At 38.3% G+C, this 13,836-nt stretch overlaps 1 long non-coding RNA gene across 2 annotated transcripts in view; it reads left to right on the top strand.

Annotated features, from left to right (window-relative positions):
* Window positions 1-6,621: 6,621 nt before the first annotated feature.
* The window catches only part of LOC126826809 (uncharacterized), a 32,099-nt gene continuing 24,884 nt past the window's right edge, over window positions 6,622-13,836 (top strand). Inside the window, exon 1 of one of the 2 annotated variants that reach the window (XR_008789374.1) lies at window positions 6,622-6,779. This is a non-coding gene — a long non-coding RNA (uncharacterized LOC126826809). The remainder of the gene's footprint in view (window positions 6,780-13,836) is intronic. The other variant, XR_008789375.1, reaches the window with a different exon arrangement.

The following is a 13,836-nucleotide window of genomic DNA, read 5'->3' on the forward strand; positions in this document are numbered from 1 at the left end:
ACACCCTTTTAGCGCAAATGTGGTATCTTGGAATTATTTACATAATGGTGATAAAAATCAGAAAAATTGGATAAACTTTTTATGTTTTCTTATCGTCAAATATGTATTCTTGCAGACCACATTTGTTTTTCCGAGGTTATATTATCAGTGCCAAACCTTGTAAGACAAATCATTGTGAAAAATACATAGGGTGCTTAAATTTTTTCTGTGTGTTTGTGTGTTCTATCATCTCTCCAAAAGGTTGATTTTACAGGAGACGAAAAGAGGTGTTTTTTTTTTCTTTTAAGTAAGAGAACAGAATGTGGTGTAAAAAATCATGTGTAGCTTACTAAACTACAACTAAATTTAATTTGTGTTTGTCTCGTTGACGTTGAAACAAGAATCCTATTCATTTTCAACTCAATAGTTATCCCACTTTATTATAAAATCTTGTAAGAAATTTAAAAGAGTGCAGTTATTTTTGCCCCCCCCCCCCCGCCTTTCTAAGAAAGCAGGGGACTATTAAAATGGGTCTCTGTCTGTCTGTCTGTCTGCCCGTCCGCCCGTCTGTCACACTTTTTGGGACACAATAATTTTCCTAATTAAGCTAGATGTCATACGAGCAGCTTTTGACCCTATTACGTCAGACACTTGATTAACAAATCAGCATTCATGTTACTAAGGGATTACCTACAGTTCCGTGCAAAACACGCCTTGAGTTCGCCGTAACAGACCGTTTCATTAGCTATTCCCCCACATCATTCAGAACACGTCAATGATAACAACTCTTCCAGATCCTAGTGTAGTAATGACAAGTAAAGCGAAACGAAATAGGATCTGTGTTTTAATCAGATTGGTTGATGCTTTGGGACACGATAACACTAGTTCTAATTAAGTGACAGTGGGGACACTTCTATAGTTTTATCACATCAATACCTTGACTAAGTTCGATAGTGAGCATTTTCTCCTCAGGGTAAGCAGAGCTATAAGCAATTTGATTGGCCGATACTTTGGAACACAATAACTCTCCTTCTAATTGAGAAATGAAATGAAATGAAATGGGGTTTAACGTCCTACTGTTTTGCTCCGAACTGGGCTAATGAAGACGGGCATACACCATACAGTGTGCTATGAGGGTAATTTTGCCCGGACAGCGGCACTACGGCCTACTCTTATATCGAATTCCAACTGTCAAGGGATCTTTTACGTGCACGCCAATGTGTACACGGGACCTCGGTTTTTCGTCTCATCCGAATGACTAGACAGCTGTCCTTGTCAGGCCCTCCGTCCTGCATCACTGACAAGGGGGAACCACGCCGGAACCTTCTAATTGAGATAGAATGTTCAAACTTGGTGTAGGCGTTCATTAGGTGAACGCCTTGAGCGAGTTCGATGATAAACATTGTCTGCTTACGGTAAGCAGAGATAGGTAATCTGATCGGTTGATGCTTTTGGGCACGATAACTTTGGTTTTAATTGAGAGTGATGAAACTCCCGAGTATAGCTTTATTACATCAATACCTTGACTAAGTTCGATGATGAGAATTTTCTGCTTAGGCTAAGGAGTGATAAGTATTTTGATGGGTCAAAACCTTGGAACATAACTCTGCTTTTAATTCAGGTAGAATGTTTAAACTTTATGTAGATGTTCATTAGGTGAATGTCTTGACTGAGTTCAATGATTAACATTTCGAGCTAAAGCTAAGCCGAACTAAGAAATTTCATTGGTCGATGCTTTGGGACAAGATAACTTTGATTCTATCTGATATAGAGTGATGAAACTTAGTGTATAGTTGATTATCAGTTTGATTGCTTGATACTTTTGAAAAAAATAAATGTGCGATTAATATATTTTGGGATTTGGGCGGCGGACATCAGCCTCACTGTTGGCTTGTTAATTTTGTATTGAAAGGAAGAAACCTTTTTGATTCTCAATGATTTTCAATAACTTCTAGTGTTCTTCAACTTTGTTAGATAATCTTGTTATTTTCTCTATTCAAACTATACTATTCAAAAAAAGTAGGGGATATTTGATTTTTAAGTGTTATTAAAGTCACCTAATGAAACTGACGAAGAAACAAATGACAAAATGAAATGAAGTTCACATTCATCGATTTATTCCAAATGATCGTTAAACTAAGTAAGGCACAGACTGACCATTATAAGGGTAAAATGATACCCGGGGTCAAACAGCAAAGTTACCACAGCATCACAACCAAGTCAGTAACGGGTAAATCCTCCTCTGTTTGCCAAACAAGCATTGATCCGACGTGGCATACTCCTAATGAGACGTCTAAGGTCATTTTGGTCCAGATTGTCCCATTCCTGTTGCAACGCAGCAGCAAGTTCTTGGACATTGGCAGGACGTTGTTGACGTTGACGTAACCTCTGTCCAAGCATGTCCCAGACGTGCTCGATGGGGGAGAGGTCGGGACTCAGTGCTGGCCAAGGTAATGTGGTGATGTTCTGTTGTTGGAGGTAACCTGTAACGATCCTGGCCCTGTGACATCTTGCGTTGTCATCCTGGAAGATGAAACGGCGGCCATGACGTCGTGCGAACGGCACAACATGGACTGCCAAGATGTTGTCCCGGTAGTACTGGCCTGTAACACGCCCTGCAACAACATGTAAAGCCGTTCTTCCAGCAACAGTGATGCCTCCCCACACCATAACAGAACCACCCCCAAATCGATCATGTCTGATGACGTTAACGTCTTGGAAGCGCTCGTTTCGACGACGCCACACCCTCCTACGTCTGTCCAAAAAATCAACAGTGAACCTTGACTCATCTGAAAACATCACATTGCTCCAGCGTCGATTATCCCAGTGTTGACGATCCCTACACCAACAACGTCTTGCCTGAATGTGATGATCTCTCAAACAAGGGATCACGCGAGGACGTCGGGCGCGAAGGTGACCCCTATGCAGTCGATTCCGAATCGTCTGGCCACTCACTCTCACACCAGTGTCTGTTTGAAGACGAGCGCTGATCTGATTTGCTGTGATGACACGATTTCTCAAGGCCAAGGTACGGATATGTCGATCCTGGGCTTGAGTTGTCGCCCTTGGTCGACCTGAGCGTGGTCTGTCCTGTACAGATTGTGTATCACGGTATCTGGACCATAGCCTGCTTATGACAGACTGAGAAACATTCATCGTCCGCGCCACAACCGCCTGTGTTGTGCCGATCTGTAGCATGCCAAGGGCACGTAACCTTTCATTTTGGGTAAGCCGACGCATATCAAAATTTGTTTTCTGGTCACTAAAACAATTAAACTGATGTTTCCACCCTGGAATTCAATGCCACAATGACTGGAACATTCAAAGTCAGAGTCGTGCAAATCTTGGGTTGGACCCCCATGATGATCCCAAGCATCACCTGCATTCCATGCGGTAGCTATTGGTGCGTTTGGGCGTCACATTTAACTGGAAATGTTTCTTCTGTTAGGTTCTATAGTGACTTTTTTCGTAGTCATTTGCATATTTTAGTATTATGCCCCCAAAATCAAATATCCCCTACTTTTTTTGAATAGTATATTTCAAAATATAGACAGCATTCTAAATGTCTGCCTTCCTAGGATTATATGAATGATGGTATTTAAGGTGTTTAAGAAATTTAATAAAAAAGAATTGAATAGTTGTTTTACAGAAAAATGTGTTAGTTTTTTGTTCAAATAATGCTGGTGTGATATACGTTCACATGTTGACTCGGAGCACTAAACCACTGCAGAATCTGAAAAGGGAAGGTTCATTTGGGACAAGATATTGTAACTTTGCCCCAGTGAGGCTAATTTGATGTCGTAGGAAGTGCCAAACCCAATTAGCCCCAGGAGCGTTGTAAAGTGTTATAAAATTTGAATCAGCTTAACATATATAATAAGACAAAAGGTAATTGAAAGAGGGCAGGACCGAACCGGATTAAAATGAAGAGGGGATACCACTTATTAGCCCACTTCCAACCTGACGCCTAGATGAGGATGAAAGTGTGTTTAACACTAGGCTACAGTGCTTGTAAGAAAGGCTGATGGCAAGGTCAAAAGTATACAACTTGGTCGGGGCCCCTAAAACTTGAGCCCATAGACTTCATCCTGCCAAGCCTATAGGTAAATCCGATTTGGGGGAAATAGTAGTAGTGGTAATGTTCACTAACTATATCGTTTCGAAATTAACATTTTATTTCAATAAAACATAGCAGGAAACCAGAGAAACCCCACTGGGTTATACAAGCGACAAACAAATCCATGGGATTCAATCCATGACTTGCATAGATAATAGGCTCAATGGTCTACCTACAGTTACACCACCACGCAGAGGCGTAGCCGTGACATATATATTGGGGGGGGGGTCCGCATCCCTAACCCCTAACCCTAACCCATTTTTTAAAACCCCTAAAAAATATAAACAAACACCATGTGGCCATGCTGTCTACCAAGACACCGCGTGCAAAAGCATTATGGTTACGTTGCTGGCTGAGCGGGCGATAAATATTTGGTTTAGGCGGTTATGTTTTTGGGTACCTACATGCGATTCACTCTGATAAGTGGCAGAAAAAAAATAAAATATTACTGACAGGCAAACCTGACACAATTGTACGGAACACAGGTACTTTTCACTTCACACATGTTTCCAGGATGATTATCTCAGTGTTTTATTTTAGCAGTATAAACCATGGGATATGTACAGGTTTTATACAGATAGAATCTTAACTAATCCTAATAATTGTTGTAAACTCCCCCCCCCCCCCCAGAAAAACAATTGGGGGGGGGGGGTCGGACCCCCCCCCCCCCCATGTGTGACGCCCATGCCACCACGCTCAGATATATAAGTAGGGGGTATTCAGAAACAATACAAAACTGCGGAAATGCACTGCTGTTTTATTAGAGGTAACCAGTGTATGTTAATAACAGGCCAATTGCCTACACATGAACATAAACAGTTCATATGGGCGGCTTATCTGACGGCCCCATTTCACTCGCAAAGAGATACACTGTCAAAAGTGAAAATGGAAGTTTTTGATTTTTGTCTCCCAATCAACTGTCCAATCACGATTTGGGGCAATCTGACCCACTCCTCTTGCAGTGCCACGGCCAATTCTTGCAGTGTTGTCCGTTGACGTTGACGTCGATGAACACGTCTTCCGATCAAATTAAACGTAACACACTAAAGCAAAGATACGCTAAACAGTAAATCTTATGCAAGAACCGATAAGAAAGCAAACATGGATAGGATAAACCAGCAAGCAGTAGTTTTCATCAACCCTTCCTTGAAGTGTCAAACTTGACAACAAACCCCTCCCACATGTATGGCGCTATTGGTTCTGTTGGGGCGATAAGTTCTTCATCTGTGAACATACTCTCAAAGCATGTCAAGTGTCCATGACTATTTATCATATCACAACCTGCATAAGTATTTGCATTTCAATATCCCCTACTTTTTTTTGAAGAGTATATATAAAAAGCATTTTCTGCGATATCAATTCGAAGTGAGATTGTTATTGAAATAAGCTATTATTTGATATCAAAATATATTTGACACAGTTATTGAATGTCAGCAATTTTCAATAATTATCATATGAACCATACATAGACCTGAGTACCCGAGAATATATTAAAATACATTAATATAGTCTGCGATACCATGGATTACAAATAGTACCCGAACTCTATACTCTACTTTATTGTGTATTTATAATAAGCTATAATTGTGTTGATAAAGGTGCCAAGTACCATGTATTTTAAGAGTAAAATCAAAACTGGTTACCAGAGTTATAGGTTAAAACGCTGCCATGGCCAACCCATTTGCTTCGAGAAAAACCCTGTTAACAGTATTTATTTTCTGCATATGGCATGGTCTAAATTCGGCTGCAGTTGTTTACAGTGCTGCTCTGACCAATTAGTTCACATAGCAAGTAAGATATTCCGTTGTTTATACATGACACAGTATTTGGAGGTCGTTAAGAACCAATTTAAACTCGTAGAATGACGAAGTCAGATGTAACTTGATATAGTATTTATCTTTAACTGGATAATATAATTTGTTTATAAACCTCAACATGATAAGTTCATAGACGTAAAAGCGAACACGTGGTTGGGGTTATATACGGGGTGTTTTCAGATTAAAGCGGCTGTCGTTTAAAACAAGATACTTATATGGTTTACAAATAATCCACGTTTATTTAAACGAACTTTTTCCAATTGTATTACCCCTCTTCACTCTGTACCGTGTATAAACAATGGTAAGACATAATATTTGTAAAAGTTATTTTTTTTTCTAAACTCCAAAAGACCATAAGTTTAAGTAAACCTTAATAATTATATATTATAATATATTTATTTTACCAATGCATTTTAGTTAGAGTAATTTTGATTCTAGCTTGTTGGGCCTTGTTATAGATTTCTATTCATTTTACTCAACGTTTCAATCTAGTTTTCACCGAAATAAATGTACTTAAACTAGAACATGCGACACAAATAATTACAATCCAAATCGCTATATTTGCAATAATTCCGAGGCGTGTCAGTGTCACTTTAAATTCTTAAAAAAATACTCTTATTAACTAACTTATGGCGCACATATACTTAAATGAGAAAACGTCACTTTAACTTGTTACCGCCTTATCATTATTAACTAGATTGTGGTTACACATTTAAACCAATCATAAAACCAGTTACAGGAATCTGTGGGAGACTATCAGTACGTAGTTTCAAAAATAATATACGTCAGAAAGGATACCATTCTGATCAACCTATTTGTACCACCTTCATAAAGGGCAGCATATAATACATAAACATAAATATAAGGTAGGTTTATCCTATTTTTAATTATTTAGCTTTACTTAACTGCCCTTGCTACACCTGTGCATTACAATCAGTTTATCTCATTAGGAACAAAATGGTTGACCATATCAATCTCTAGGAAATGTTCTAGAGAGAGAGAGAGAAATGGGGTTTAACGTCCACTCGACACAAACTAGGTCATTTCGGGACTAACATATGGTTTAATTTTATTTCAATAATTCGCTTGCGCGTAGGGGTCTTTAGCAGTGGGAGGAAACCGGAGGACCCTAATCTTTGTCACGTACAGCCAGGAAATGTTCTGATAAATTAAAATGTGTTCGGTCTTTCCGGTCGCTAAAACATAATATACAATTATATGGAATACAGGTTACCTAGAAGTTTATTTCTGGTGACGTTAGGACGAGGGTTCTCTCGTCGTTATCAAGTAAAGAGTTCCATATGTGCCATGTGTTACCCTCATTCGGTTACTAAATGCTTACAGGTCGCTGTTTATATCACGGAGAACATGAATGAAAAACAGCACTTATCTCCAATTACTATAAATCACATAATTCTGGCTACATTATTTGGAGCTTTACCCTTTTCTCACCCCCCCCCCACTCCAACTCATTGGATGAACTATAATATCTAATTTTTACGGAATGAGTGCCCATGTAAATCTGTGAGTTAAGAATTTAGCTAATATAACACTAATTTCATCAATGTTCGTGTATGAATATAATTGGTTTTTGGTAATTATATAATGTTAATATTCATCCATGTTCTCAGTGAGGTAAATTGTTTCTTTCCCTATATTAGGGGTGACTTCGGTGGCCGCTGCCCAATTCAATTTCATCGTAAAGAAAAACAGCAAAAGTAGCAGTTTCTATCCTTTTCTCTGGATACACACCTTGCAGATAAAAGAAAAACAACAAAAGAAGCAGTTCCTGTCCTTTTCTCTGGATGCACATCTTGCAGAAGTTTTATTATGATGGATCATCAGGGACTAAACATGCATACATCGAATGGAGTTTTGTATAACTGCGGTTCATTTGATCTTTAGTTTTAAGAGCTCTTGCAAAATTTGTAAACCAACAACATACTGTTTGAAATATTACGCCAGTCCAATGATAAAATATACAGTATGTATAAAGTGCAGATACCATCGGACAAGGATGCATTTAATTTTTGTATCATTAAATTAGATTACAATATAAATTTTATATATATTGTAATCTAATCAATGGTACAAAAATTAAATGCATCCTTGTCCGATGGTATCTGTGCTTTATAGTCCTTACAGCACACTGTGACCTTTTGAAAAACGTTCATTATTGTTTAACATTTAACAATGTAATTTATGCGGCATAATTATGATGTGAATTTCTAATGAGTTTTTAACGATATTAAAGGGAACAAACAACCCAAATTGTAAATTAAAATATGCCACTTTGTTGGACTCTAGAAATGGTTCCTGTTATGTATTGATTGCAGATCATTACCGTACCTTTAAGATTAAGGTAAGGCAAGTTGTAGTCGGGACTGAGGTAACTTTAGCCCGGCAGTTCGATTTATTCAATCCTAGAATAAAGACATGTTTTGAAACCACCTTGGTGTTATATAAACCCCACTCCAATATACAATAATTGGCGACGAGGATCAAAGATGGCAACTTTTGGTAAAATAGAACAGTTTAGTGGTAATAAAGATGAATGGGACCAATATATAGAACGTCTTGAACAGTATTTGGTGGCAAATAATCTTGATGAAATTGAACTGAATAGGGATGAAACGAACGCAACCGCAGTCAACGCACGTGCACAGAAAAGGCGTGCTATCCTGTTAAGTGTTATTGGGCCATCTACTTACTCAGTTCTTCGTAACCAAATATCACCAAATAAACCGGCAAGTAAGACATTTGATGAAATAATTGATATATTAAAAAGTTATTTTTCTCCGACTCCCTCTGAGACTGTGCAACGTTTTAAATTCCATACGTACCACAGACGACAGGGAGAATCAATAGCCGACTACGTTTCAGAATTACGTCGACTTGCTGAAAATTGTAACTTTGGTAACAATCTGAACAATATGCTTAGAGACAGACTTGTATGTGGAGTGGCGGATGAACGGATACAAAGGAGGCTTTTGTTAGAAACGGAGCTAACTTTTGAAATTGCATACACCATTGCCTTAGCCCAAGAATATGCTACACGCGATGCTAGTGTTTTACAAGGTACAAGTTCCTCAAATGACGCAGTATCATCTGTACATAGGATTGGTGGACAAAAATCGTTCTCTAAAGACAAAAGAGCACACAATCAAGACAGCAGTAATATAAGTGTACGTCGTAAACCCTGTTTTCGTTGTGGTGGAAGTAATCATACGTCTGACAAATGCCATTTTAAAGAGGCTGAGTGTAATTTCTGTCATAAGATAGGACATATTGCGAAGGTTTGCTTGTCCAGACGTATCAGACAGTCGCGTAAATCTGGAAAACATCCAAATTTTAAAGCGAATGCGATCAGTGCAGACTCTGACACCGATGTGTTATTTACTTTAAATTCTCTAACTGGTAGTGCCCCTTTAAACGTTAAGGTTTTTATTGACGGTAAACCCGTTAAATTTCAGTTAGATACCGGTGCAGGTGTAACGGTTATGAACAAACATGATTATGAAGAACTATATGGAAATTCCCGATTGTCTCGGTCGTACATTAAACTTAGTTCGTATACCGGAAATAAAATAAACGTTCTCGGTGAGAAAATAGTAAATGCTGAAACTAATGGACAGAAAACTCTTCTACCACTGATTGTAGTTGACGGAAATGGCCCACCTTTGTTAGGCAGATCGTGGTTACAAGAGCTTAAACTAAACTGGGATGAAATCATGACACTGTCAACAATTCAGTCTTCTGCTAGTTTAACAAGTTTATTGGATGAATTTGATGAGTTATTTTCGGACAAAGTAGGACTTTTGAATGATTATAAAATTCATTTAGACATTGTAGACAATGCTACTCCAGTATTTTGTAAAGCTAGATCTGTACCATTTGCTATGAAAAAGAAAATAGAAGAGGAGCTAAAGCGGCTTGAAAGTGATGGTTTAATTCAGAAAGTGACATATTCGGACTGGGCAGCACCAGTGGTTCCAGTGATCAAACCAAATGGCAGCTTGCGACTGTGTGGTGACTATAAACTTACAATAAATAAAGTGGCTAAGCTTGATCGCTACCCCCTCCCTTTAATAAACGATATTTTTTCTAATTTGGCTGGTGGAAAATATTTCACAAAGTTGGATTTGTCACAGGCATATCACCAAATAGCTTTGGATGACGTATCGAGGGGATTAACAACAATAAATACCCACTGTGGTCTTTATGAGTACTTACGCTTACCTTTTGGTGTTAGCTCTGCTGTGAGTTTGTTTCAGAGAGCTATTGAAACTGTTTTAAAGGGATTAGTTGGACAGAGTGCTTATCTTGATGATATTATAGTAACCGGTTGTAATGAAGAGGAACATTTAGAAAATCTCCGTGCTGTTTTATCGCGTTTAAAATCGTGTGGTTTGAAACTTAGAAAAGAAAAATGTAAGTTTTTGTTGACTGAAGTTGAATATTTAGGATTGAAAGTGACGGCTGATGGTATTCATCCTACTGAATCCAAAGTGAAAGCTATTAAAGAAGCAAAGGCACCTTCTAACGTATCACAGTTGCGATCATTCGTTGGTATGGTGAACTATTATTCACGGTTTCAACCACACCTTTCACATCATATGGCTCCACTTTATGATCTATTAAAGGTTGATAAGAAATGGAGTTGGAATAATAAACATGAACTCATTTTTCAGAAAATAAAATCTATGATGTCTGATGAAATAGTTCTTGCACATTATAATCCTGATGCTGAGTTAGTACTCTCCTGTGATGCCTCGCCGTTTGGAATTGGTACTGTTCTACAGCAACGAGAGGAAGATGGTAAACTGAAACCCATATCGTTCGCGTCACGAAGTCTTTCCGCTGCAGAGAAGAACTACGCCCAGATTGAGAGGGAAGCCTTATCAATAGTATTTGGTGTACAAAAATTTAGGCAATACTTGCTTGGTAGAAAATTCACGTTACTTACTGACCACAAACCATTGGTTAAGTTATTCGGAGAAAATAACGGAATTCCTCAACTGGCCGCGGCCCGTATAAAACGTTGGGCTCTGATCTTATCGGCATACCGTTATGAAGTGAAATATGTTTCTTCAAAAGATAATCTGTGCGCGGATTACTTATCACGTACGCCGTTACAAGATGATAGAAGTAATTTTAACTGTCATAACGACGAAGTTTTGTTTGTTACAAACTCTGTGTTGAAAGAGGTTCCTTTAACTTCAAAAGTTATCGCCGCAGAAACCCGAAATGACACAACTCTATCAAAAGTTTTACAACTGTCCCGAGATGGTTGGCCTAATTATTGTAATGTTGATGAGCTAAAACCCTATTTTATCAGAAAGACCGAACTGTCGATCGAACAAGACTGTGTTTTATGGGGAAGTAGAGTTATAGTTCCTGTTAATTTACGACCGACTCTTTTGTTAGATTTGCATAGTGAACATTTGGGAACTGTCCGTATGAAAGCTGTTGCCAGACAGTATTTCTGGTGGCCGAAAATTAATGAGGAAATAGAAAAAATTACTAAACATTGTAAAATGTGCCAAGAAAACGCGCCTATGCCTGCATCCCCGGACGTCGCATCGTGGAATTGGCCCTCGAGCCCGTGGAAGAGATTACATCTAGATTTCGCCGGTCCATTTTTAGGTTACTATTTTTTGATTGTCGTTGATTCTTATTCGAAATGGTTAGAGGTCATTCAAATGAAATCTATCACCACGACATCAACTGTTAAAGAACTTAGGAAGCTATTTTCGACATTCGGTACTCCCGAACACATAGTAACAGATAATGGTACTCAATTTACTAGTAGTGAGTTCTTCGAGTTTCTATTCGCGAATGATATTAAACATACGCGTACAGCTCCAGCACACCCTGCGACCAACGGTATGGCTGAACGATATGTAGGTTACTTTAAGAAACAAATGAAGAAAATGGCGGACGATCGACGATCGCTAGAAGAAAAAATTTGTGGGTTTTTGTTGTCTTACAGAACAACACCACATTCGGCGACTGGTGAAAGCCCGTGTTATTTGCTGATGCATCGACAACTTCGTACAAGGTTTTCAAGTCTTAGACCTTCTTTGAGTTTTAGAAAGGAGTGTGATGTATATGATCGTAATACGGTTTTCTCACCATTGTTTAAAGTTGGTGACCCTGTTTATGTATTAAATTTGAGATCTGGTCCGCGCTGGTTACCTGGTATCATTATTGATGTAAAGCAACGTTCGTACGATGTTCAAGTCTACCAGCAGGTTTGGAAAAGACACGAGGATCAACTTCGCAAACGTTCTCTTGAATTAAAGGATAAATCACCGGAATTATTAGATACAACACTTACGTCAAATACGTTGGGTCGTCAGTTTAATTCTAACCCGGACGGACTGTTAAGAGGCATACCAACTCGTCAAACTAATAAAACTAATATCAATACTGATATTAATAAACCAATCTTGTCTGAAGTTCAGAATCCTCCAGATCAACCAATCGTTACAGAACGTCGATATCCAGAACGTATAAGACGTGTTCCAGATCGTTATAAATAAACTTTTCTTAGTAATTAACGCTATTTTCAAACTTTCATAAAGAGAGATAATTGTTATGTATTGATTGCAGATCATTACCGTACCTTTAAGATTAAGGTAAGGCAAGTTGTAGTCGGGACTGAGGTAACTTTAGCCCGGCAGTTCGATTTATTCAATCCTAGAATAAAGACATGTTTTGAAACCACCTTGGTGTTATATAAACCCCACTCCAATATACAATAGTTCCACTACTGATGTCTTGCCTCTACCACAGCAGTGGATGGTTCTAAGGACTCTCTTTGAGAAACAAGTACTAGCCTGTAATTTCCAACATCACGTTTGTATAAGCAGACGTTGCAGGAAATTGACGATTTCGTGTGCTTAATCAATTTCCATAATCCGTCCATTGATCAATGAATGGTTAGGATCGTCTAAGCTTAGTTTATAAAGCGCGATTCTCAATGAAATGAAAAATGAGTAAATCGTGTGAAATTGCCATGTGAAATCTGATTAAAATACAGCTCTATATTTCGTTTCGTTTTTTATACTTTCGGTGGCCTACACTACATGATGATCTGACCAGTTGTTATGGGAGGTCGCGTCAGAGGTCATACGAGCGCCTTTGACCTATGACGTCAGCTATTTGATTAACCAGACAGCATAGATGTTTCTAGTGGATTACCCACAGTTCCGTGCAGCTCACGCCAAAAGCTCGCCGTAACAGAACGTTTCATTGGCTAATCCCTCACATCATCCAGAACACGTCAATGATAACAACTCTTCCAGATCCTTGTATAGTAAAGACAAGTAAAACGAAATTTTGAATTATAAAATACGAAACGAAATAAGATCTGTGTTTTAATCAGATTGTATTTTGATGGTTCAAACCATTGATCAAAATTGTCTGTCGATCGACTGAAATTTAATTTATTCACCTTCTTAAAGGAAAGAATAAGGCTTAGCTCTTACTTTTAAAGGAGCCTGTCAACCCTTTCGACATTCTAACAAAAGAAAGGTACTGATAATAGCTACTCGGATTGATATATAGATAAATTATAGGTGCTCCCATTCAAGAGCTACCTACAATATGGCACTGAAATCGTTAAGATGACCATCAAAAGGCCCTTGCCCCATTGACGTCATGGACGCAATATTTAATTTAATTTAGAGGTCTATCTATTAGACCATTTTCTTTAAAATCCACAGATGCTTTTGCCAGTAATAAGATAAGATTTTATCGTATCAATACACCAATTAAGAGTAGCACACTTTTATTAAAATTGAAAATACAAAATAACCAAAAAAAACCCCCAAAAACTTTGATGTAGTAAAGCAGAGATTCTCAAGACACAATATACCATTTCAAATACAACTAGAACTCCAAAGAGTACTGACGTGT

The sequence above is a fragment of the Patella vulgata genome, chromosome 1 (genome assembly GCF_932274485.2).
Source record: "Patella vulgata chromosome 1, xgPatVulg1.2, whole genome shotgun sequence".
Classification (NCBI taxonomy): domain Eukaryota; kingdom Metazoa; phylum Mollusca; class Gastropoda; family Patellidae; genus Patella; species Patella vulgata.